Here is a 26,266-nt window from a genome sequence, read left to right on the forward strand (position 1 = left end):
TTTTTGTGTGGGTCGGAGGAGAGCAGAAATTCCAACTTGGGGTCTGCTTCGGCCTCCTGGTGAAGGGCTTTGGGCGAAGGCTGGTGGCAAAGAGCCAGTGGGCCTTGTTCCAGTGGGACTGCATCATGGCCTGGACCATCTCAGCCCGCTGAGCTTCCAGGCACCGGTACCTGGCCTTGCACTCTCACAGGTCTTCCCTCTGCCTTGGAAAGTTATGCTCAAAGTCCTCAGTGAGATGCTTCTACTGAGCCTCCTTCTCGGTCAGATCCAATCTGAACTGAACTGTTTTGCCAACTCTTTCTCATAGTGGCTGTTTAGCTCCAACAACTGCTTCCTGTTGGGACCCTAAGGAACCCAGGGGGGGGGAGGCGAGAGTGGCTGGGAGGGGAGGGGCGAATAGAGGCTGGTGAGGCACCCCTCTATGTGAGTGACATCGATTTGGCCACATCCACCCATTCACATGACCACCTAGCTACGCCCACCCAGGCAGTCATTAGGCAGATCATATTAGTGGTCCGCAGGATTTAAAATTATGAATTTAGTGGTCCTTGAGGTCCGAAAGGTTGGTGACCCTGATCTAAACACCCAGTTCCCAGCCACTAAGAAGTCCCAAGCAATAATTTTTCTTCAGTAGGAAGGTCATTCATAAACCACTTTATAGATAGAAGTGAAAGTGAATACATTTTCCACAAGTTCTATGTTTTAAAATCCTATTTATATAGAATGTTATTTTAAAAAGTTTGATTTGAGAGTTAGGCTGTTCATAATAGATGAAATTTGAATTTTTATTGAGTTTCGTTTAAACACTATAACATATTATTTAAATGCAAACTCTACCAAGAAGTTGCTACAATGTCAACTACAAGCAGGAAGTTCTACTGTCCTCTGACAAATCCCACATTTGATAACTTGCAGTTTCTGAATCTATAATTTAAAGACGTGAGACGTAGTGTGTGCATGTGATGGCATTGAACTGGATTCAGCACAGTCTTTTTTGTGAATGGAAATAAATCTCATTCATACATGAAACTGGCAATCCAGTTGAGGCCTCTGCCTACAGTAATGGATAGGTATCTGCCTCTTCCCATCCAGATGTGAGGGATTAGCTTCAGGTGATCAGTTTCCCCAAATAGAATACATCTGGAAAGAAACTGTTGGGATCTGTGGCTCCTTAGAGTCTAAGAGAATGGAGGCAAAATGGAGGCTATTAGAGCAAAGATGACACAAAACTGTGCTGTGTTGTTATTCATTGCAATTTCAATGCACAATATTATAAAAACCTGATGAATGTCTCCTTCAGTTGACATTTCAGCCCTAGCCATCTAGCACAAGACTTCCAAATAACACATGATTGAAGCTCTAATTACTCCATGCACTTCTTTTCTTTCTTTCCCATTGTACTATTCACCAATTGAGCTTGAGCAGCAAAGAATTACAGGATATTATGTTTATTGGCACCCTCTAGTGGTCATCTGGATTTGAGCAGCTAACATGTCACTAAGATTGCTGCTGCTGAAGAAAGTAGTTTGGGAAATGGATTTTAACTGTTGGGATTGATTGTTGTAGGAGATATAAACTACTATAAACTAGGAGATATAAAAAATATCATCAGAAGAAGAAAGGAGGAACCAGAGTAAAACCATTGGATGCTACTTTAAAAAAATATGTAACAAAATCCAGTCTTGGAACTGAAAATATATTGTCTCAGCACTCCCAAAATGTGGAGTACAAAATATGAATTGTCCCACTTTATTAATTGTATAGGATCTAAAATGTGTTCTGCTGTAAAATTAGACCAGCATCCAAGAAGCCCAGTATACAAACCACCTTCATGTTACTTTACTCAGCCTTCTACATTTATATCCTTCCATTTATTTATCTATTCATTTATGCATTCATTATTTCAAATGATATGCCCCCCCCATCTCAATTTCCTATCTCTGGGCAGGTAAAAACACCATAAAACATATAACAATAAAAACAACTCATGTCATCAACCAAAGTTAAACAGATCAGCCAAGAACCCAGCAATATCGCTATTGCATCAGCTCTGCCACATATCTGGCTTCCCTAACTTGTTGATAAATTCATATCTGTAAGGCTTTATGAAAGGTCAGCAGGATCAGGCCAATTTATTCTCTTGGGATATGATGTTCCAAAAGGTAGGTACCACAACAGGAATGATTCTCTTCCTGTGCCCCAATAGATAGCCTTCCCTAATGCATAGAATCCAGATCATGCCTCTCCTTTCAGACCTAATGGGATGGGTAGACTGAGGGAATAGTGATCTCTGAAATAACAGAGCTCTGTGCCATGAAGGTTGTACAGGTCACTAGCAGTAACTTGAATTAAGTATAGGACACTGGCAACCAATGTCATGGAGCAGAAAATGCGCTGATCAGGGAGCACATATGATTGCCAATGCCACTGCATTCTGTGCCTCCTGCAGTCCCATGTAAAGCACGTTGCAGTAGTCCAGATCTGTTGGGATTTCAAGTCAATATGACCAGGAGTAACAGTCTCAGTCTCTACTTAGGCTGGAAAAGTCCAATCTAGCCAGATCTGATCTTGATCCCAACGTTAAATGCAAAATAGTGAGTCTTCTAATAGTCAATGAAAGAATGTTGAGACAAGCAGCAGTGTTGCTCATTTTCAAGCATCAAAGCAAGCTGTCTGTACATAAATTAAAAATGGATTAAAAATGAAAGTAAAAAAGCAATTATATATAGTAGCCATTTCTCAATCCTTTTTTCTTATTAAAATCTGAAGCAATAGTAGGGTAGTTAGAAGGCTGTGCTAATAATATTTATCAAAATCCTGCATGAACAAGACAGTGGTGTGCTTTCAGCACAAACAAGATAATTGCAGGATCTAAGCTTATGTTCTGGGGAGGCTTCAGCTATTTCCCTAGAGAAGCTTCCAAGAGGAGAAAGGGCTAGTAAACATAAGCCAACTGCAGATAAGGCTGCCCTTTTCTTGCTTCATGTGATAGGCCTGGTTGTCATGCAGATAGAGTAGTTTTTGTGTCTTTTTCTTTTTTTCCCTTCTTTTACATTTTTAAGATATATTATATTTCAGTTATTTATATGAAGCCTAAAGTATCTTAAAAATGTTATAGGCTGCACATTACATACTGTTTTATTCCAGAATTACAACTTGTCCCTGAATTACACAACTAGTAGCATCATAAATTTGGAACCAAGAAATAGGGATAAAGGGGTACCTTAATATCATGTTCAAATTATTTAAAACATATTAAGGAAGAAACTTCAGGGCCTTAGCATTAAAGAGAACTTTACCTTGACTATACTTTCCATATGCAATACATAAATACAATCCTTCACTCAGTTGCAAATCCTCTTTCCTTATGCATTCAAATGAGAGCTGGGTTTCTGCCAGTTTGAACTATCTTCTTAAAATAAGTCACAGGATTTATTTATAACAGAAAAGCCTCTTGCATTCCCCCTCCACCCCACAAGATAATCAGTGTGCTTCAACTACAGGATGGAGAACCTTCATCCTGCAAGGTAGAATAGGTTTATTATCCCAAGAACAGGCAACTTTTCCCCAAATTTGTGAAATCTGAAGCAGGGTATTGCAATTTTAGAATATACATTAAGTTAAACAAACACTGTGCCACTGAAAAATCTTTAAATATATGTGTACTTGTGTTGATCTGTCTCTTTCTTTAATCCAGTTTGTGTGTACATGTGTGTGTAAATATTATTTTTACTGTCCTATATTCTTATGGTCAGTAAAATGTCTTGTAATAGACTGTAGTTTATAATCAAGATCTCTCCAGAAACTGAAATGGAACCAAATAAAAATTACAGTTCTGCTCTAGCTTAAATTGTTTTGTAATTTTGAGGGGGCTTGATCACTGCTGCCTTTATAATTAGATGAGTAGTCATGGATGAACAGAAACATACCTGACAACTAGAGAATATTAGGATACCCATGTCCTTAAAACCTCCAGAAACCTAGCAACTATTATATTTCCTACCTTTAATATTTATGGTACATTCTGTCATCACTGCAGATCATCTATAAGTGAATAACAACTGCTGGGATTTTAGAATTGAAGATGTAGCATTCCTTAAGTCTCAGATTTTAGTTTAAAAATAGTCCCACATGGTTCTAGTCTGCAAAGAAAGGGAATGAAAAAACAAACATGATATTATCAGACATCATTAAACAAATGAAACCTATGACGTTGGTTGCCAATTGCACATTTGGTTCTTATTTGGTTCTATCATGCTTGTGTGTTTCATGGCAGCATTTTATTTTACTAATAAGGCCTTATAAGATTTTTAAAGTGACTATTTAAAACTTACATGGATTTTGTAAGTTTTCTCTAACCCAACTTAAACATCTAACCAGTAGGTAGTAATTTTACAAAGCTTGTTAAAAACAGGTAAAGATATCCTAGTTGTTTGTATTCATATCTGAACACCATTGACTAGATTCATACAGTTTTCGTGGCAGTTTTAGGGAAATGGTCTGAAATTCTCTTCATTCAGGATTTTTTTCAAGTTCCTAGTCTAGCCTAATCTACAGCTATGGTATTACTAGGTGCTTTTCCTATCAAGATTTTGAAATCAAAATCTCTAAATCTCTAACTCAAGATTGACTAAGAATTGGTACCTCCATGCTTAAATTCTACTATAATAATCTAAAACCATTTCCTGAAGATAAAGAACAATTATTCCTATTCAGCATTTTCTCATTTTAAATTTAATAAAATTATGTGTTTAACCACTGCATCAGAAATGTTATCTGTCTGTCTGTCTGTCTGTCTGTCTGTCTATCTATCTATCTATCTATCTTTTACATAGCCTGAGCATTACATTCTTACCAAAATATTTTGTTTTGTGATAAAGGAGACATGACAAAGTATGAATCTTTTACTTTATAATAATAATTTACTTGTCTAACAATATTCAATTTATGCAACTCATATGTCATCTTCATCATAATCTATATACTCTTTATAAAAGAAACAAAAGAAAAAGCTTGTACTAGCAAATTAGATGCTGTCTATCCCAGTTTTTGATTATTCCTCGAGAGCCTATATATATATATATATATATATATATATATATATATATATATATATATATATAATACCCCAGCTTTACAATATTGAAACATGTGTAATAGATCTATGCTGCAATGCTTACAATTTCACACATATGAAGAATGTATTCTACATAAATACAGCCCTTTTACATCTAATAATCTCTTTCATGATTTTAAATATTAGTTTCTAGAGGACAAAGCCAATGTTCTTTTTTCAGAGATTAATTAAAGGGCTGGTAAACTAGTATAAATGGGACTGGAGAAGGCGCTCACAAGATTGTTGTTGTGAGATATATTGGAAGAGGGGGTGCTATGTACATGGCTTTGAGCTCCTGAATAAAGAGCAGTATACAATCGAGACAATAAATAAATTAATCTAACGTAACAAACTTTTGGTAAGGATATATATTTGCAAATAGAGTACATTTACATCTTGCTCCTCCGGTGTGAGGTTTGCCTTAATCCTCCTGGGCTTTCATAAAAGCTTAAAAACTTGGTTCTGCCAGTTAGTTTGGGGTCTCAGTGTGGAGCATCACAGTGGAGGTGGTTGATTAACAAAAGATTCCTCTCCTTCCCTGTTCCGGTCTTCCCCATTGGTAATTGGATCGTAGCATTTGCTGGAATTAATTTATATTTTTAGTATAAATATACATATACACATGTATATCACTTGAATATCTATCACATGTATACATATTTATTTAGCATATAGCAATGTATACATATACACATACATACATACATACATACATACATACATACATACATACCTATCTATCTATCTATCTATCTATTTATCTCTTTTATGATTGTAGGACACCCAGAGTTACCATATGTAAGATGGATGGCCAATAAAATTTATAAATAAATAAATAATCTTGGAGGAAAAATGAGACGTATATACAACAGTAAAGTCTCACATGCCTCTCCAACTTTTTCTATAAAAAATAAAAATAAAACTCAAATTTTGAGATAGTTTAAAACTGTCTTGCTTTCAATACTGTAACCCAGTCTGAGAACATTGTATAGTCTAAGAATTGGAAGGAGGATTAGAATTTCCATTTCTGATCAGCTACGAATTCAGATGAAAAACCTGTAAATATTGATTTGCCCAGACTAAGATGCCACTAGGGTGCATAATGATTCCCTCATGAGAAAAGTAATGAAGAGTACTTATGCCATGTAGAGGATATGCTGTGGCATCTGAAATTCAGTTTATAGTTGCTATTGTCATTACGCCCCACAAAAGCTAACCTCTTACCATTCTACATCAGAGAAAAGTGAAAAAAATGCAATCTTCATTTTTTGATGGCATTGATTACATTATGTAGTTGACAAATTGCCAGAAAGATAGGAAAATCTTATTTATAAAAGAATATGACTGGTACATTTTATCATCCAAGAGTTTGGAAGATCACAGCTGGAGCAGTATAACTACTAAGATACTATCCTATAAGTGGCTGAAGCAGCACTGAAGAGAAGTGTAAGCACTTCAGTAACTAAACTTCAATATTTTGGTGTGAGCAGACTGGGGCTAAGGTCAACTTAACCCTTGGGTCACTGACAATATAAAGACACCCTCAGGCCAATTGTGGAAGAAACTTGAGGGGTCTGTCATGGTGGATTCTTACTGTAACAATATAAAAACATTTTGGATTTTTTTCTCCTTGTATAAAGATCATATGTCATCGCTTATGGTCTCATGGCCATGAAATTTTGCTTTCTCATTATAGTTTCAAAGAATTTCAGTTATAGAAGCTGCCTATCAATCTGTGGTTTGGGATACAAAGAAACACTATTAGCACAATGCCATTAGTTGGAATGCTTTTGCAAAGGGCAAACTCCAAAATACCTGTTGATTGCAGATTGATGACATTTTACAAGCCCAAATCCTTAAACAGCTTCCACAGAATAAAATTTGTTCATTTCAGCAAGACTTGTGCCCAGGGACTTTTTCCGCATCGGGCTGAGCATTAAGAATTAATCTCACCCATTCAATAGTGAGGATTGTTATAACCATTTCAGACTTTTGTGGAACCAAACATTAAGTGTTAATTTAAGTAGTTCATGTATGTCATGGAATGAACAAGACAGAAAATAAATAAATAAATAAATAAATAAATAAATAAATAAATAAATAAATAAATAAATAAAACAAAACAAAACAAAACATATATTTTGGGAGTTGGGCCTGGAGTACCTGTGCAATAAATAAAGGGTCCTTTTAGGTGAAGCTATTATTAAGCAATCAAGTATCTCCTTCACCAAGTTTTATGGGGAATCTGGATAGTGTTGCATTCCTTTTGAGTAGTCCCATCACTTATTTCATCTTTTTCTTATTGCAGAATATCCATGAAGGGAAAATAGAATATTAAAAATCATCATCATCATCATCATCATCATCATCATCATCATCATCATTATTATTACTACTACTACTACTACTACTACTACTACTACTACTACTACTACAGTATGAGGTATGCTTATGATACTCAATAAAATGACCATCCCCAGCTGTGGAAGTCTTGAACCACTGGCTGTGAGGGACTGAAAAGAAAAGAAACAAGCTCAGACTAAACGCTAGCAAGCTGGAACTGCTGGTTGTCCAAAAATCTCCAGGGTATCGATTGTTTTCAGTAACATTTTGGGATGAGGTTGTACTTTCCCCTGAATGAGCAAGTCCATGGCTTATGGGTCCACTTGGACTGATAATTCCTGTTTAATCAATGATGAAAATCATGTCTAGAGAGACCTTTGTTCTGTTGGTACACCACGTATAGCCCTACCTGGACTAGGAAGACTAGGCAACAGTAACTCAAGCCTTTTCTTCCAACAGATGGACTATTACAGGGGTCTGCAAACTTGGCTCTTTTAAGACTTGTGGACTTCAACTCCCAGAGTTCCTCAGCCAGCAAACTCTGGGAGTTGAAGTCCACAAGTCCTAAAAGAGCCAAGTTTGCAGACCACTAGGCTATTACATTGGGCTGTCTTTGAAGGGAATTTATAAACGTCAAGCAGCCAAATTACAACCTGATGGAATAACAGCTATTTTGTAATCACTGTATTATTATTATTATTATTATTATTATTATTATTATTATTATTATTATTATTATTATTATTATTATTATTAATTAAATTTTTATACCGCCCTTCTCCCGAAGGACTCAGGGCGGTGTACAGCCAAAAAGTAAAACATAAAATATATACAATTAAAACAACAGTTAAAACCTAGCAAATTATAAAAGGCTGATAATTAAAATTTAAATTTTAAATTTTAAAATATTCACAAAACCCCAATTAAAATTCAACACTATTATGCCAGTCCCGCTTGAATGAATAGATGTGTTTTGAGCTCACGACGGAAGGTCCGAAGATCAGGCACTTGACGTAAGCCAGGGGGAAGTTCGTTCCAGAGCATCACTGCCCCCACAGAGAAGGCCCTATCCTGGGGGCCGCCAGCCGGCACTGTTTGGCGGACGGCACCCTGAGGGGACCCTCTCTGTGAGAGCGTACGGGTCGGTGGGAGGCAAAGGGTAACAGCAGGCGGTCTCGTAAGTACCCGGGTCCTAAGCCATGGAGCGCTTTAAAGGTGGTATTGTTGGTAGTCTTCCAAGACCATTTCAAAGTGGTGGTTATATCCAATAAACTCTATATAGCAGTGGTGGTGAACCTTTTACTCACCGAGTGCCAAACTGTTCTGTTTCCCTTCCCCCAATACTCCCAGCAAAGAGTCAGTCAGAGGCCTCCTTTTCTGATTTATTTACATATATATAAATGTCCTGGCTACGTCTACCCACGGGCCTGCCAAGTTTCTGGAGATAACAAGGAAATTACAGATAAGGCCAGAATTACTCACGAATATATTCTTCCCTCCGTTGATACAGATTGCCCGCCCAAATTCATTACTTTGTCCAAGACAAAAAACCAGGAAGTCCCGCCTCCTATTTATAGTCTCTGCAGATGTCACTGCATGACAATTATGACTTGGCTTTGTCCCAACTCTTCCGCTGCTGCGCACGCCGATCACGTCTATGTAACCTTGCATCACTCCAAAACTGTTCTTGGGGCGTTGCCAAATCAGAAGGAGGCTCCATGGAATCAGGCTTTGCCGGCCCCTCCTCCTCCCTTTGAGTGGGTGCCAGGGAGGGAAAGGGCTCGAGAAGCAGGGCTGGCCAGGTCTTCTCCCTCACTTTCTGAATCATCCGAGTCCAGGAGTCCGGGTCCAGGAACCTGGGTCACAACAGGTACACACTTTGTGCGCGCTATTTGCACTAACATGTAGCTCCTCCCTATGTGCTGCACGTGCAACTGCATGCACCATCTGTGCATAGCTTTCATGCGTGACCCTGTGCACTGCGCTGCAACACCATCTATGCTTGTGCATGGCTCTCACATGGCTCCCCATGCACTACATGCACAATCGCACCATCTGTGCATGCATCTAGGTTTTGCGTGCCCCGTGTGCTGCATGCGCAATCACACCATCTGCGCATGTGCATGATTTTCACGAACACATGCGAACACCATCTATGCATGCACAAACAAGTATGCATGCTGAGAGCTCCGAAGACCAGCTAGGTCCGGATGCCCAAACATCAGCTCCGGTGCACGCACATGCACAGCTGCAGATAAGTTGGGTGACACCACGGATGCCTGGAAAGATGCCTCTGCATCCCATTTCAGGCACACGTGCCATAGGTTTGCCATCATGGCTATATACATAATACCAAGTTATAGCAGAAACCAAATCACCGAACATGCCATTTAGGGAAGTTCTACTTAAGTTTTCAGCTCCATGAGAAGTTAAAACGTAACTAGACCAAGCCTTTTCTAGTTACACCAGAATTATAGAATACACTGCTCTGAATTTTGATGTTTAGATTGATACTGAAAACCTTGTTTTTTAAACTAAACTTGGTACTGATTGTTCTATCAGCTACATATCCATCTAATAGCATAGTCCATACCATATTTTATTATCTTTTCTGTAGAATTTCATGGTAGATTTTGAGTGCTTTGCTTAAGTGTGGGAACATATCACCAATTGCATTCCCATATTCAACAAGCCTGGGTATGTGTGTGAGTGTATGGGAAACTCTGAATCCATTGTTTTTTATCCCTCCTACCTTTTTTATACCTCTTTCCATTTCATGGAATCCAAAAGAATTTCTCCTGTGTATCAGTGTCCTCCTGGGATCCAGATGGTCCCTACCTTGTCAATTCTTCAGGCACTGGGCCATAGTGTTCTGTGAATCAATCTAATAGCGAGTTAGGGGAGTTATTTGTCCTTGATGCAGAATATTTTATTAATATTGCACAATATTGGGGAAAAGAAAGTTAATTATCAAGGTAAGTAACTGAGCCTTTCTTTCTTTTCTTTCCATTTTATTCTAATTAAATCATTTTCCATGGTTTTTTAAACTTTCTTTTCAGTCACTGACTTACGGTAATTAGCAAAAATTGCTAATTTATGGTTTCAGTTATATTAAAACTGCAGTTTCAGCGTTATTTATCAGCAACATTGGATGAGGATAAAGTTACTAGTTACTAACATATATTCCTGGACATTTTTATTTTCTATGCTAAGATGGATTCCTCTTAGGAGCTGTGATAGCTTAGACTGGAACAGAGGAAACAAAAGTGGAAACAGTGAAGCAATGTTTGTCTATAGACAACCGGAAGGTAAAGCGTGCATATGACTTTGTTGATGCCAAAACTTTTTGTACTGGTAAAAACAAACTCACCTTGCCTTCTTTATGGGTAGTCCTCCACAAATGAGCCCAACATTGCTATTGTTAAGCAAGGCAGTTGTTAAATGAGTTTTGCCAGTTTTTGCCACAGTTGTCAAGTGAATCACTAAGTTATTAAGTGAATCATATGGTGATTAAGTGAATGTGGCTTCCCCAGTGGTGGGTTGCTACCGGTTCGCCCCAGATCAGGTGAACCAAGTGGCGGCTGTGGGAGGCTCCGCCCACCGGCCTGGACGTCTCTGCGCATGCACAGAAGCTTCTAAGCATACCCAGAAAAACACACGCAAGCAAACCGGTAGTGGCCAAAACTGAAACCCACTATTGGGCTTCCCCCACTGACTTTGCTTGTCAGCTGGGAAGGCTTCAAATTGTGATCACATAAACCAGGATAGCGCAACAGTCATAAATATGTTCTATATATCAGTTGGGTTTTTCTTTCACATTGACTTTTAATACTAAACAGAACATCTTTTCAGAATGTCAGAGTATTTCTTAGTAGTCTAGGTATTTTGTAGGCAACGTGGACTCTCCATTATGAACTTCAGCCTTTTCTGAGAAGCATTTTCAAAGCATTGTGTAATATTGACAAGAAACACTTATACATTTGTATGTTGACAGCACTCTAGTCTTCAAAGTTTCCCAGTACACTATAGCTAGTAAAAAATGTGCCTATCCACCTCCTGGAAAGATCAAGGCAAAGGAATCATATTGCACCTATTCTTGTTCAGTTGCATTGCCTGCCAGTTTACTTCTAAACATGATCCATGGTATTTCATGTGACCTATAAGTCTGTAAGAGGTGTGAAGCCAAACTGCATATCTATAATTCTTTGAGAGGACTTTTAAAAATACAGAATAGCCACTTAGATGGATGAAGCTGAAGACATGCAAAGGGAGAGATGAATGGAATGGAAAATAGAATAAACCCCATTCCATCTGTCACCATTTGGGAGCAATATAAATTATCTTCCCCATGCTGGTTTTCCATTTCAAATTACAGTCCATAGAAGTCATTTTTATATAATCGATACTTTTTCAGAATCTATTAAAAATCCTGTCCTGGTTTAGATCTGTAGTCACTTTTCATTCCCAAGATCTTGAGAAGTCACTGCAGCTTCAAATTCAGACATAAAGTAAAAACATTTTAAATGTTTTGACAGGCTTATGTATTAATCAGATTGCTCTGCTATTGTTGTTTTGCAGCACAATTGGTTACTTTTCTTTGCAGCAGTCTAACGCGTATTAATTTATGAAGTGTCTATTAACATACTCCCTGTGAAACATGCTTATATTTTAATGTAACTCAATGATGCCCTATGAAATATTTATTAAATTAGCATGAGAAAATCTGAAAAGATCAAATCTCACCTTTTTTACCCAAGTACACATCCAATAGTTTTGCATTACTGCAAAAAGTTGGTCAAGCTGGAAGGAGTCAGTTTTTTTATACTTTAAAAGCATAATCATTTTGATAGCTTGTATATAGTTTATTTCAAAAATAGAGGATATCAGAGAATGAGGAAAAAGGAATCTTTACTAGGAGACTGGCTTAGTAGATCAGATGGCAAAATTTTAGATTTTGTTCTTAGCCTAGGTGTTCCTCACAACATTTGATCAGAAGACAAACATGTTTTATCTTACATCATCCTTTCTGGAATGAATTCTACCTATAATCTGAATCTCCAGATGAGTACTCTCATCTTGTATTCTTACTATTTTCTATTTTTGCCTCAAATAATAGCAATAGCACTTAGACTTATATACTGCTTTACAGTGTTGTACAGCCATCTCTAAACTGTTTACAGAGTCAACATATTGTCCCCAACAATTTGTGTCCTCATTTTACCCACCTCCGAAGGATGGAAGACTGAGTCAACCTTAAACCTGTTGAGATTTGAACTGGTAACTTATAGGCAGCCAGCAGGCAGCAGAAGTAGCCTGCAGTACTGCACTTTGACCACTGTGCCACCATGGCTTGTGGTATATATAAACTCCTTTATATATCTGCACATATATAAAAATGCAAAGTCTTACTATTTTCTATTTTTGTCTTTTAAAAACTCCTTTATGTGTGTTTGTGTTCTTATAGCAGATACTGTATTTATAGCTTTTTCAAAGTGTTTTATTAAATTATATTAAAGCTTCTGGACTGAGCAAATAATTAAAAAACATATTTTTCGTAGTACTAGATGCACTTGGCAAGGCTTAGAACTCACTACAGTAGTCAGACTATCAATATAGGAATTATAAACACCAGTCTATGTACAAACATAGTGCTTTGAACCCACTATTAAGGTATAGGCAATAAAATTAGGTATAAATATTTGTCAGGAATAATGTCAAATAGTGGAATTAGAGCTTTATAAGGAAATACTGTACAAGAACAGCCTGACATACTTAATCACAAGACCAACTTAGATGATAAATGATATACAAATGACAAACACAGGGGTGATATGTGTAACCAAAGTACAAATAGAGAATTATTTTGTATAATAAAACTGGATGAGATTATCCAGTCATAGAATCTTACTTTGTCATAAGAGAATTCTTGAAAACAACAGAGCCCAAAATCAGATGCATGGACCTGGATCAGAGAGGGAAAAAAATACGAAGAGTCTGGAATCAGTACATAAAAGAACTCTAAATCCAAGCTCAGCTATGGAACTTTAATGTGATTTTTATACAGCCAAAGGTCTTGTTGGGGTTAATGAAATACTGTATTTGTAAATTTACAGTTGGTATTCTTTTGTCTTTTCAAGGATCTCATGTCTCTCATTCTCAACGTTTCCTGAATTCTGCTAATTAAGAAAACAGGTATGCTTTTAGTCTCCACTGAATACAGTAATCTCAAGAAGAGTATTGCTTGCATGTGGGATCAGGACAATAATGTGATAGTTTGGATCAACTTTCTACAGTGTTGGTGTAAATACTTACGTTATCAGTCTGTTTGCTATAATGTTGTCTTCCAAATTTCCTAGCAAAACTTTGTAATAAACATCTTATTTCTGTAATATTTCAGTGAGAATGCCCTCAGTGCTCAGTGCTTTCTTTTTTAACATCATCTTCAATGCTGCTTCCACCTCTTCATTCATCATTTTTCCTAATCATAAATTACAAGTTGATCTACTTGATCTTTATGGTATAATGATGGTGTATTCTATGTTTTCTTGATCAATATCATTCAGTTTTGTTTAGTATTCCAGTTCAAGGTTGGAATTTTTATTTTAACTATGTAGCTTTTGGAAACAGATCTTCTTGTTCTTCTATTTTGTGGTTCAATTTTCTTGTGTGTATTGTTAGAGTAGTTCTGTCTTACTTCTAAGCACATTTAACATTTTGGTGCCATTCCATAATACTCCTTGTCCCTTGTTTCTCATTTCTTCTCAATGTTTCTAAGAAATTTTGAGTTTTTTAATAATGATTCTGCTTTCTGCTATTTCTTGCTTTCTTGTCTTTCCCATAACAATTCTGTTATTATTATCCAATGAAGCAAACTGATTTTGTAGGCACCCTTTAAATTCTGATGGTATATTTTCAAAGTCATTTCTTAGTCATTACTGGCATGCTTCTTCTAACTTTAGCTTGGATTTTTTGCATACCAATAGTTGAAAATCTGTACCACTTACCTGTTACAAGTTTTGTTTGTTGATGTTATTGAATTTGTCCATCATTTTTATTTAGTACATTGAGTGAAATGCTTATATACAATAGCAATTTATTTTGCTGGAAAACAATATTTGAGATAGATTGATGGTCTAATAGAATTTAACAAAATGTTCTTCAGCTTCATTTCTCTTATAAAGCCACATTTTTCCAACCACACAACTTTCTTTTTTGTTCCCAGTTTTTGCATTCCAGTCATCCATAATTATCAGTATATTGTTTTGTATGTCTGTTAATTTTATCCTGTACCTGTTTTGTAGAAGTAATCAATATCATCATCTTCTGCATGTGGATGTCATGTTTGATAGACATTTTGCAATACTGAGTAGAAATTAAGTGTTCAGAGACTGAACTGCATTTCATTGCAATTCTTGCAATCTTTGTGATTATAGATGCAACATTTCTTTGTCCTTCATTTTCTGCACAATACACTGTGTGATCATCAAACTCAAAGTGCCTGATGCCAATCCATTTCAGTTCACTGATATCAAACAGAACAACTTAGTGTATTCCATTCACCTTGACAATTTATCTCTTTGCTTCATGTATCTGATGCTACAATTTGTAGGACATATTTACCACTTGACTCTCATTTCATACACAGGTACATCAAAAGTCAGACAGCCTGAGAGCATTGCTGCAACCACATCATAAATGCCTTCTTTCCTCTGAAGAGACTTCAGCATTTCCCCAGAAGCTTGTTGAGTGTCCTCCAATGTGACAAATTAATCTGCCAATAGTATATTGGACTTTCTTTTGTTTTGACTATTCACAATTTTCCAGGCAAGATGAGTAGCCTTCCAGGCCTTTACTCTATGCAGATAGTTTCAGTGTTGGGCCTTTTATCACACAAGTCCACACAACTCTCCATCACCAACATTATCTGTGTAGCTAGATGATTTGTCTTAGTCTGGCACATTAACTGAGATCTGTCCATTGTGACCAGTAGTCAATTTACTAATGGCATACTTGTCATCATCACTGATGCATGCAAGCCCTCAGAGTATGTCAAACTGCAAACCATCAAGGATATTGTAAGTATAGTGTTTATGAACTGCATGTATTTGGTGTCTATGTTTCCCATGATTAGAAATATACTTGGAACAGATCTGTGTGTGTGTGTGAGAGAGAGAACACAAGTAAATAAACAAATAAATGTATGAGTTTTCTGATTACCTCACAAACTTTAGGAACAATGAAGAACAGAGGGCTGAATACACATTTCAAAGGAGAGTAATGTTCACCTTAAGGTATAAATTGGGAAGAATATCCAAACAATTGATGGTAAATTTGTTGTCATTCAATGTCTAAGCAGTAAGATTTGTGAGTTGGAAACACATTGCAAAAAGGCTTCTAACATACATGATCTACAAACACAGTGCTCGGTAATTACTTGGTAATTGGATACAAGCTAAGAGAAAGGGAAATAATCTCAGAATGCTGATAACATGGAAAAAGAATAAGAAATCGTAGAGAGTTGTGAAAAGTTCGATGATTTTAAAAGTAAAATGATTTGCAGCAAAGCCCTTTAGAATTGTTAGGAAAACACTGACTGATACATACTCCAACAGATAGTTAAGATGGCAACTAGCCTGCCTTTCATAGAAGATCTGTATACTGTGTGAGTCAGAAGGAGGGCTGAGAAGGTACCTACAGACTCCTCACATCCTGGACATAAATTGTTTCAACTCCTCCACTTGGATGGTGCTACAGGACATTACACACCAAGGATCCAGGAATTATGAGGTGTTGATTTTTAAAATTCTCAGTATCAAATTTATGTCCAGATAGATAGATATAATTTGAGTGGACTGTATTACTAACTTGTCTCCAGGTTGGTAATGCAGGATAAAAAACTAAAATAAAATAAAAAACCAGGATATCCACTTGAATAAAAATATTTTAAATATAGTAGTTACTGATTTTCTAATATTGTACCTGCAAGAAATCCAGGCAATAGACCTCCTGTATTTTAAACATTGCATGACAATAGCAATGTATCTTATTCATATATTCTAATAATAATACTTTAATCTCAGATAATATTAGCAATCTCCCATGGCAACCTTTTGATGGAAACCTTCAAATGCACTTTCCAAATGCGCACAGCAACCCAAAACCATGGCTTGCTTACCTGGATAGGCACATTTTAAATTGGCTCAATATAAGTGAAGACAGCTAACCACAATGCCTTTAAAGGATGAGGCATTTGCTGGAGTGAAAGTAACTTCTTCCCATAGCCATAACATTCCTTGAAAACTATACACAGGACATTTAATCTGCTTAAATTTGCATATCTAAATTTCTGTTGTGATGCTTTCTTTTTAAACTGGTATGTTTGATTACCATTTACCTTTCAATGTTTGGAGTGTTCCTCTGAGCATCATTGATAATACTAAGAATAGAAATAAAAACTCTAGTTCAACTGTGAAGTACCTAAAGAAAAAAAACAAAATAATTCCATGTATGGAATAGAATATCACAAATTAAATTTTAAAATCTTTTTTCTTTTTCAGACTTATGCCCTACTAACTTTGATTTACCTGCTGTCTCTCTTCTGCAGCTAGTGGAAATATTTTTACTGTGATGCTGAGTGAAAGCAAACGCTAACACCAATACAAAACTTAAATCAGCATTTAAAATTATTGTCTCTGTATGGAAGACCTTTGACTTATTTCCAATGATAGATTACCAACAAAGTTGTGAGATAGTATTGTTTTGCTAGCATTGCACACAACTAGCACAACACAAGTAACACAAGTACTCCTTATAGAATAAATGATACAATCACTTGTATCATAGCTTACACAAAATCGTAAGTATTAATTTGCAAATACCAGTATATGTGCAAGGATAAAGACACAGCTTCCACATGTGGTTGAATCTTTGCAATACAAGAGGCTAGCAGGATTGAGTATACAATGACTATAGATATTCCCCCAGTATTTGACATCTCTTGCATTGTAGCTACTTCCAGATACTTTTAATAGCTATTAAAATTACATGAATTACTTTGTATGAGCTGTAGTGGCGCAGCAGTTAGAATGCAAATTCTGCCAACTGCCAGCAGTTCGTTTCTCACCAGCTCAAGGTTGACTCAGCCTTCCAAGGTCAGTAAATTGAGGGTCGATTGTTGGGTGCAAAATGCTGACTCTGTAAACTGCTTAAAGAGGGCTGTAAAGCACTGTAAAACAGTATATAAGTCTAAGTGTTATTCTATTGCTATAGCTATATCCGTGTTTTTCTATCTGGTGATTTAGGGATGGAGTTTCCATTACTAACAACCTAGAATTACTTTAGAAAAAAAATGTAATGATTTTAAGAATTTGTTTTTGGTACTGATCCTATGTAGTTTTAATTCTTCATAAATCTGTGATGTTTGAGATAGCCATGTATAGGTATGCCTACGGCTAGAAAGCATGAGTTCTATGGCAACCAGTAGCTTCCCAAAATTCCAGACACATTAACTAATTCTGTTTGTAACATTTGATTAATTTGGAAATATTTGTTCTAGGACATGAAATAATGAGGCAGGATACTGTGTGCATATATCTGACTGTTGTGTAATTTTATCATATGCAACTCAAAAGTTTGTATATATTTTTTCTCAAGAAATATATTGATAATTCTACTTGAATTCTCTCCAAGTACTATTCAGTACTTGTTATTTTTTAAAATCATACTTTTGATATACACCTATACATTTTTGTAAGTATACATTGTTAGAAATGTTTATATGATTAAAATTCATTATTTAAAAAAATAGAAATTCTTAATATTTTAGTCTCGCTTAATTTTTTATATAATGCTAGTACCATAATATTTTGTTATTAATTTTTATACCTGATAAATGTCTTACCATATTCATTCATTTTTCCTAGTGTCTTTTGGTTTAGATGCTAAGACTTTCTGTTTGTCAGTAAGGTGATTTTCAGGGTTTGCTCTCATTTAATTGTGGATATACAAACAGAATCTAACTTCTTTATGTTCAGTTTTGCCTAATATAGCTCTTATGACTGAAGTTATGTAAGTATGCATATGTATGAGAGAGGGAGGGAGGAGGGAGGGAGGGAGAGAAGATTTCACTTCTGCTGTCCCTAGTGCTTATTGTTGGCACATTTTTCTTGAACTCAGTCACCTGATACATAACCTCTTACCCTGTAACCTCATCTCCAATTTGGAAATTGGAAGAATCTATGGCATAAAGACAGTTACTTAAAGAAAGCATGTGCTAAAGGAAATGGTATTGCTTGTTGAAAGTATGACCTTTTCTACTATGAACCTTTGCTTACTATATATTTAGAGTAAAGAAGAGTAGTTGCAAAGCTGTATTCAGAATAGAAAGGAATATATATTTGTGAGTCAGTAAAAAATAGGAAAATGTAGAAAGTTCCTTTTGAATATTATGTATTTTAACTTAATTTAATATTCTAATTTTGAGACCATCCTCAATAACTATACAGTTTGTAGTTAATTTAAAATTAAAAAATAATATATTTCAAGGAAACTACAAGTCTGGTAGAATACCAGATTTTTAGCAATTTGTGATAAATCAGTGGAGTGGAAATAGTACAGATCTCTGGGTGGATACATCCCAGAAGACAGGAGCCACAGAGAAGGCTTGTTTCCTGGGTCCCATAAGATGACCCTATATACAAGGAAACAATATAATTTCTATGAAAGGAAGAAAGCACACGTGAATATAGAGAATAATTTCTTGCTCTGTAGGCTTTAATTGAATTTCATACATTATAGTTTGCCTATCAGTAAATGTATAGCAGATATCTATGCCATTATAAGGAAACCTACAATCTGAAAGCAGAAAAATTGCTTCAGTACTTGTGGAAGTGCACAACTGTAAAAGCAAGAGACTAATACCAAGAGTAAATTCTTTAGCATTTCCTCAGAGGGTGACATGGGCAGTCTAAGCACTGAATAAAGCCAACTGACAACAAGATAGAAATAGGAATAAGACTAAAGCACTATAAAACTAAAGCTTCTATGAGAAGCTGAGACAACACACAAATGAAAGAAGAAACGGACAAACAGCCTCAGTGGCTTCTTCCCAACTAGTTAGAAATGCCAGCACAACTGAATTTAATCTGAGCACAATTTACATAAGTTTAGCAACTTGTGTAAATTGGATATGAAGAAGATAGTCCTGTGGAAGTGAGATCTTAAAGACACTAGTTTTTAAAGTAAAGCATAGATGGGATAATTTCATGTAATTTGACTTGAAAGTCATCCTACAAACCTTCCATTCAGATAACAAGGAATGGGATTACCAAACAAATGAATCACTCATACTGTTAGATACATGTTATATGTGATCACTCTATAGAATGTTCTTGTTGGCTTCCATAACCCATTTTACATGACCAATTCTGTCACAGAAACATATTGTTGAATTTTTCTTGTGGGACTTCAAATGTAGGTTTTAAAAGTTTTGACCCGTTTGCTGCCAAACTTTCATTGAGTTGAAAGTAGTCCTCGTTTAACATCCACAATTGGGACCAGCAACAATGTTGCTAAGGGACACAGTAATTAAGTAAGACATTATATAATGGAATTACAACTCCACTTCCATCACAGTCATTAAGAAATTACCCACAATAGTTAAATGAGAAAAAAAGTGCAATTTCCCAGTGATATTTGTTTGAAACAAGCAAAAATTCCTTATTTTCCTGGTTATTGGAAAAACATTCAAGAAAACAGAATTTCTATTTTTAGTCCCCTAACTGCTTTTCCTACCATTAAAACTGGTTAAAAATCTCAAATTCAAAGCACATTTTGGAACAAAGAGGCAGCTTTTTACTTTTTCTTCAGACAAAATGACTGCTCCTTTTCTATTTATTATCATTTAAATGGTCATTTCCTAACCTTCTTCTTCTTCCTAACGTATTCCTGCAAGTGCAGGATCAGCTTTTCGGATCACTGAATGCCACTTTGCTCATTTCCTAACCTGATGTATATTAAACCCAGTTTAATATATTAAACCCAGTTAGGTGTCAGTTCCTTGAAAAGCTATGGCAGACCATACTTAATTAGTGATTGGATAAGGCCACTAAAATATACTAACTAGAATTGTAAACTAGGTCATAAGTTTAAAAAGAAATACAGTATTTTGGAAGAAGCAGTTGAAAATGTCTTCCTTGTTATTGTCATTAAAGTTAAAGTTAATTAATAAAATCATTAAAAGTTTAGTTTGACTCAAAGACTTATTGATAGAAAGATACTTGCTGTTTGTGCACAAGTAAATCTTTGTCTTAAATCTTTTGTTTAGTGATAGTGCAAAATTAGAACACCACTGAATAAAGTGACTTATGACCATTTTTCACACTTACAACTATTGTAGCATCCTCATGGCCACATGATCAAAATTCAGATGCTGAGTACCTGGCTCATATTTATGACAGCTACAGTGTCCCAGGATCATATGATCAATTTTTGCCATCTTTTGAAAGTAAAGTCAATGGGAAAGGCAGATTCATTTTATAACTGTGTTACTAACTTAACAATTGCAATGATTCACTTAACAACTGTGGCAAGAAAGGTAATAAAAAAGCAAAACTCACTTAAGAACTGTTTCGCTTAGCAACATAAATTTTGAGCTCAGTTGTGATCATAAATTGAGGACTTCTTGTATTATAAAAACCATAAAACCAGAATCATTGGGAGTCAGGAAGCAATTGAATTAATTAATTAAAAGTGAGCCACATATGAAAGTAGGTCTAGAGGGATACTCCCAGTACTACTAATTAGGTTGACTGTGGAATTTTTACATCTTTTTCTCCTTTAACACATTTCTTCCATTCAATCTTGCCCAGTTCTCAGAGACTGCCTGGACAAGAAGTTATTTGCCATTACCTCTTTCTAGGGCTGAGAGAAAGTAACTGGCCAAGGTCATCCAGTTTGCTTTGTGCCTAAATTGGGACTAGAACTCATGATCTCCTTGTAACTAATATGATGGCTTAATCCAGGGGTTTCAAACTGGTGGACCGTGGGCCGGATGCATCATGTGCAGGCCATGCTCATCCCGGCTCTGCAAAGGCAAAAAAGTCATGATACATCACGTGACGTGATCAAGTTTGACACCTGTGCCTTAACCCCTATGCCAAACTGGCTCAACGCACTTAACAGGCCACTTTATCAATGGTATATTTTGGCATGTTCTCATTATGAATAAGATAAGATGATCACACACCACAAGTCTCTCTAGAGAAGATCTTAAATGTCAACTATCTAATATGGCTTTCTATTCTAAATATTCACTGACTAGATCCACACATTTAAATATTATACCAAATCATAAAATGACTTGTTTCATTTTGGCTTAGTTGTATGAACTAAGCTATTAGAATTTTAGACCATTTTTAGACTTAATTTATTTCTGGATGCAGCCACTTGTAGCTTAATTAGTGAATATTGTTTTAGTGTGAGGGGGAAATCACTAAAACATATCAGTATGAAAATTTAATGTATTGACTTTTCTACATGACATGTATTAATAATGTTAAAGTGTCTATCAGTTTCAAGGGTTTCAAATTTCTAGTCCACTAACCACTCAGTTATACTTCCCTAATAATTGTTTATAAGTACATCCTATTGTTTACAAGTACATCCTACTTTTCTCAATGCAGCATTTCCCAAAAAGCATTTCAAACTGCAGACTTAGATTACATTCAGTAGCTTTTCTATTCACTAGGTTAATAAAAGTTAGCATTAATATACACATTTCATGATATTGCAATTCTATGTGCTAGAAATTAAATCTACTCCATCCAGTAGGTGTTGTTCCCAAGCAAGAGGAGAGTTAAATTCAAATTAAACCTATTTAACTTGAGAACCTGTGTTTTAATTAAACTTACAAAGAATTAAATTTATTACATTTATATCTCACCACAATCAAACAACCTCAGCTGCATATAAAATAATAAACTGATACTTGAGTTTCATGAATACTACCTTATTGTATAGTTTATTCCACACTTGCATCTTTATTTTTTAGGAAAAAGGGCACTTATGTATGCACTGATTCATTTTTAATAAAGTTCATGTAAAAATGTATTTGTGATGTAATTTTTACCCAAGGATCAGTTGGGTAGTGAAGAGATAGAGAATCTTGTACTCTATCAGGTCTTTCCCCCTCCCTGATATACTTAATATTTCAGGAAGGAAGAAATTGCTGAATGATCCACAAGTCTAGTCTTCACCTCTTCTTTCTATAGTAAAAATCGTTTTACTTCCATCGTTGATCATTTTTTTGGGGGGGGGGGGAAAGCTTAGCATAGTCCAATCTGATGTGAACTCTCATAATTTATTCAGGACAGGGCAAACCAATTTTTTTTTTGAAATAAAGATTATTGGGGGGGGGGCGGAATTTATTTCTACTTTCTGAGACAAGTGTACAAGAAAACGACGTCCCAGTCAATAAACCAAGTTAACCAAGGACTTCAATAGAGAACACAGTTCAGGGGATTTTTCTTTTTTTTTTTAATATAAAGATCTACCCAGGAAGGTGACTTGCCACTGCCTTTTAAAGAATTAATGTGGCTTAAATCTCAGGAAGCGTGTGGACTGCTTTTAAACATGTAATTTTTATTTCTCTTAGGTTTCGGGAGCTTCATAAGGTGACGAGGGCCCATGCGCGTTTAAGATTTAAATCATAAAACCTCGCGGAAGAAGTTGAGGCAAGGACGTAGCGTCGATAACGTTTGGCTTCGCTCTGTAGGATGAAGTGCGACATCCACTAACCACTTAAAACAGGAAATCAGACGCACGCCGCTTCCAAAGCCTATTTTTACCTGTAAATAACTCCCGCTGGTGGGAATAAGGCTTATTCCGAAGGCGGCGCGCATGGAGGAATGGCCTATTACCGTTGGGATTCTTGCTCCTAAGGCAGGAATGCGCCTCATACCTTTCTTTCCCCCGCCGCATTGATTTCACAGCTGGCGGGAGCTGTAAGGGGAGAGGCACGCCACGCAACCCACTTTCAAAGCAGACAGCCGGAGTCTTCTGGGGGAGAAGGACCCCAAGGCTCAGGGGGCGGCTTTTCAAAATGTCCCCAGGCTCAAAGTTGGCAAACGCCACCAGTTGCTTGCAGTTGGCACATAAACGTCAGGTCAGGGTTCGCACCAGCAGCCTTCCCTCTGGCCTTCAACGGCAGGTCTGAGGGGAAACGGTCGGGAAACGAAAGCGACCGATTGGGCCGCTTCTCCCGTGGGGTTTTGTTTCGTCTGCATCCCACAGGTGCAGACGTGGCGGGGGGGGGGGAAGAGAGGAAAGCGTGGTAATTTTGCCCGTAATTCTGGCCAACCCAGAAACTCTGCTCCCGGCAAGGAGGATCGCGGGGAACACGTGCGGCTGTGTTGGCCTCACTCCGGCCGCCCTTCAGCCTCTTACGTTTGGCGCCTTTTTTTCCTCCCGTCGAAATTCACCACAGTCCAGCCTGGCGCAAGTCTTGAGTCGCCTGAGAAGAGCTGGAAAGACTCGAGGGATTTTTAATTGGTACTTAGGTATAGGGTCGGACTTCCAGATTTGCACGCTGGCACAAAAAAAAATAAAAATAGGCAAAGCGGTCGACTGACGACCCCCCACCCCCGCTGAACGACATTATTACTGAACCCCCGGCGGGAATTGAGGGAGATTGCGTCAGGACTGAGGAGAATCGCCCGCCTGAGAGAAAAGCGCGGGAGGAGAAATAGGGAATCCTTCTGGCGAAGGGAGGGGAGTTCCTTCCTTCCTCAAAGAAAAAGGAGCCCCCCCTCTTCCCCCAAGCACGGTTTCTTTCCCCCTCGCCCCAGTTACAGCTCCCCAAAGCAGATTTCCTGTCACAAACCTGGGGCTCCCCCACCCCGCCCGAGTTCATCGATGGCCACGTTTTAGCTCAGGGGCGCGCGCCTCAAAAGCAGGCGTTGGAAACGGCGCGCCAGGGAAAAAGCGGCCTTTCCACGGGAAAGCTTAAAAGATATGAAATTTAGACCGACTCTTGCTAGCTTCGGAGGCTCCTGGGCAGCCCTTTCCCGGCTGCTAAGGGGCTTGGATGCCCCGCCGTCGCCACAACGGCACTGTTTCGAGGCTGTTCGTCCCACTTCTTCCCTTTACCCTGCTGCCTCCTGCCCTTCTCCCGGAGCGCCAGCTCGCCCTCCGAAACTTTCTCGGGTTGAAGTGCCTTTTCCTTAAACTCCAGAGTCGCCGCTACCACGCCTCCCCTTCCCGCCATGAGACTCGCCGGGATCCAGCGTTCCTCCTCCCGCAAGTCCCGCTCCTTTCTCGCTCTCACACACACACCCCCCTTAGTTGAACCGGGGAGGGGCGCTTGCGCACTGCTGCGTTTTTCTCCCATCCCTTTGGCCCGTGGAGCTTTCCCGAGATTGTTGCAGGGTAAGTAATGTATTAAATAGTCCAGATCACACACAGCCCAGCTTTGCGTCCACAATAAACACCCCCGGCCTTCTTTGTGAACTCAAACAAACCTGTCCGTGGCCTAATTAGCCGTGAAAGGTAAGCGATTTGTTGGGGCTTGCCGGGTCCCCATCGTTACAGCATGTCGCTCGCTGGCTGGACTTCTCTTCGGGGTCTTCCGTCTCTGGTGGGGTCCTGATTCTGGAAAGAAACGGGCAAGGCGGCCCGAGTGGGATGGGGTGCCTTGCTGCGTTTGGGGGAAGGAAGGAGAGGCGGGGAGGGGGGCGGTCGGGGGGGGGGAGAAGAGAAGAGAGCAAAAGAAACTGCGCTTCCTTTCTGGTCCTCCAATTAGGTTAGAGGGCAGATTGACCGGGCAGAGCCGCGTGCCTGATGCTGCTGCCAATTTGATTTGATCCGTGATTGACGCGAAACAGGCATCAAACAGGTCCAAGGATGGAAAGGGTGACCTCGCAGCGTCCTTTCCCTTTCCTTTTCCCTTTCCCCAATACCCAGTTATTTTTGTCGCTTTACGTCTGGTGTGGTGTCCTCAGTAACTTTGGAGGCAAACCGTGCGTGTGTGTCTGTTGGAAGGCAGTCAGAAAGTTGAAGCGAAGTGGGTTGTTTGTGCTTGTATCCCTGGTGGGAAGGAGAACAGGAAAGCGGCATTGCTGAACGATTGGGGAAGTGGTTTGATTGAAAGAAGGTGACTTTGTCTTCCAACCAAATATTGAAATCAGACTGAAAACTACCTTCGACCGGTCTGGAAATGGGAAAGATGTCTGAACTGGGGAGGGGAGGTGTAGAAACGGTGGAAGCAATTAAAACTCCTCCTCTCGGATTAACAACCAAAAATTGATCGATCTGCCAGGAATACTGTTGATTTATGAAAGGTGCTTATTTCCTTGGTATGGAGAATTTTATGTTCTCTAGGTGAAACTGAGTTCACCCAGCTCTAGAGTAGATTGATGTTTTAATAAAAATAAATAAAGAGAAAAAGCTTGCCTGGTCTTTGGGGACATCAACTCTGAAATCGCGGAGTTAGATTAACAAATCAAACAGTATTATCTTTACATTTCCTACCTTTTAATCGAATGTCTTTAAAAATGACAACCCTTTTATTATCTGGAAAGTGAGGAACAGTGGTTTCTTTCCTTTTATTTATTTTCTTTTTTTGAGACAGCGCTTTCCAAAGTTCAAATAACAAAGCAATCAATGTTTCATAAGCAAAATGGCACAGAGAAATAACCGAGTAATTTTGATAAGTGACTTAAACAGCAATCAAGATCTAAAGAATCTAACACGAACCAACGCCGGGGATTTGATCCGCCGAATGTCCTGTAGGTGGCAGACTATACCCGCTGT

The 26,266-nt window shown here is 37.8% G+C and overlaps 1 long non-coding RNA gene across 4 annotated transcripts in view; it reads right to left on the reverse strand.

Moving 5' to 3' along the window:
• LOC131200930 (uncharacterized) overlaps positions 1-25,142 on the reverse strand; it is a 58,006-nt gene extending 32,864 nt beyond the window's left edge. Inside the window, exons 1-5 of one of the 4 annotated variants that reach the window (XR_009155735.1) lie at positions 24,976-25,142; positions 7,280-7,414; positions 5,510-5,696; positions 4,004-4,142; positions 627-1,178 (exon numbers count right to left, since the gene is read on the reverse strand). This is a non-coding gene — a long non-coding RNA (uncharacterized LOC131200930). Of the gene's footprint in view, positions 1-626; positions 1,179-4,003; positions 4,143-5,503; positions 5,697-7,279; positions 7,415-24,604; positions 24,951-24,975 lie in introns of those variants that run through there. The other 3 variants (XR_009155737.1, XR_009155736.1, XR_009155738.1) reach the window with 3 other exon arrangements.
• Between the last annotated feature and the right edge of the window lie 1,124 nt (positions 25,143-26,266).

This window comes from Ahaetulla prasina, chromosome 6 (assembly GCF_028640845.1).
Source record: "Ahaetulla prasina isolate Xishuangbanna chromosome 6, ASM2864084v1, whole genome shotgun sequence".
Taxonomy (NCBI): Eukaryota; Metazoa; Chordata; class Lepidosauria; order Squamata; family Colubridae; genus Ahaetulla; species Ahaetulla prasina.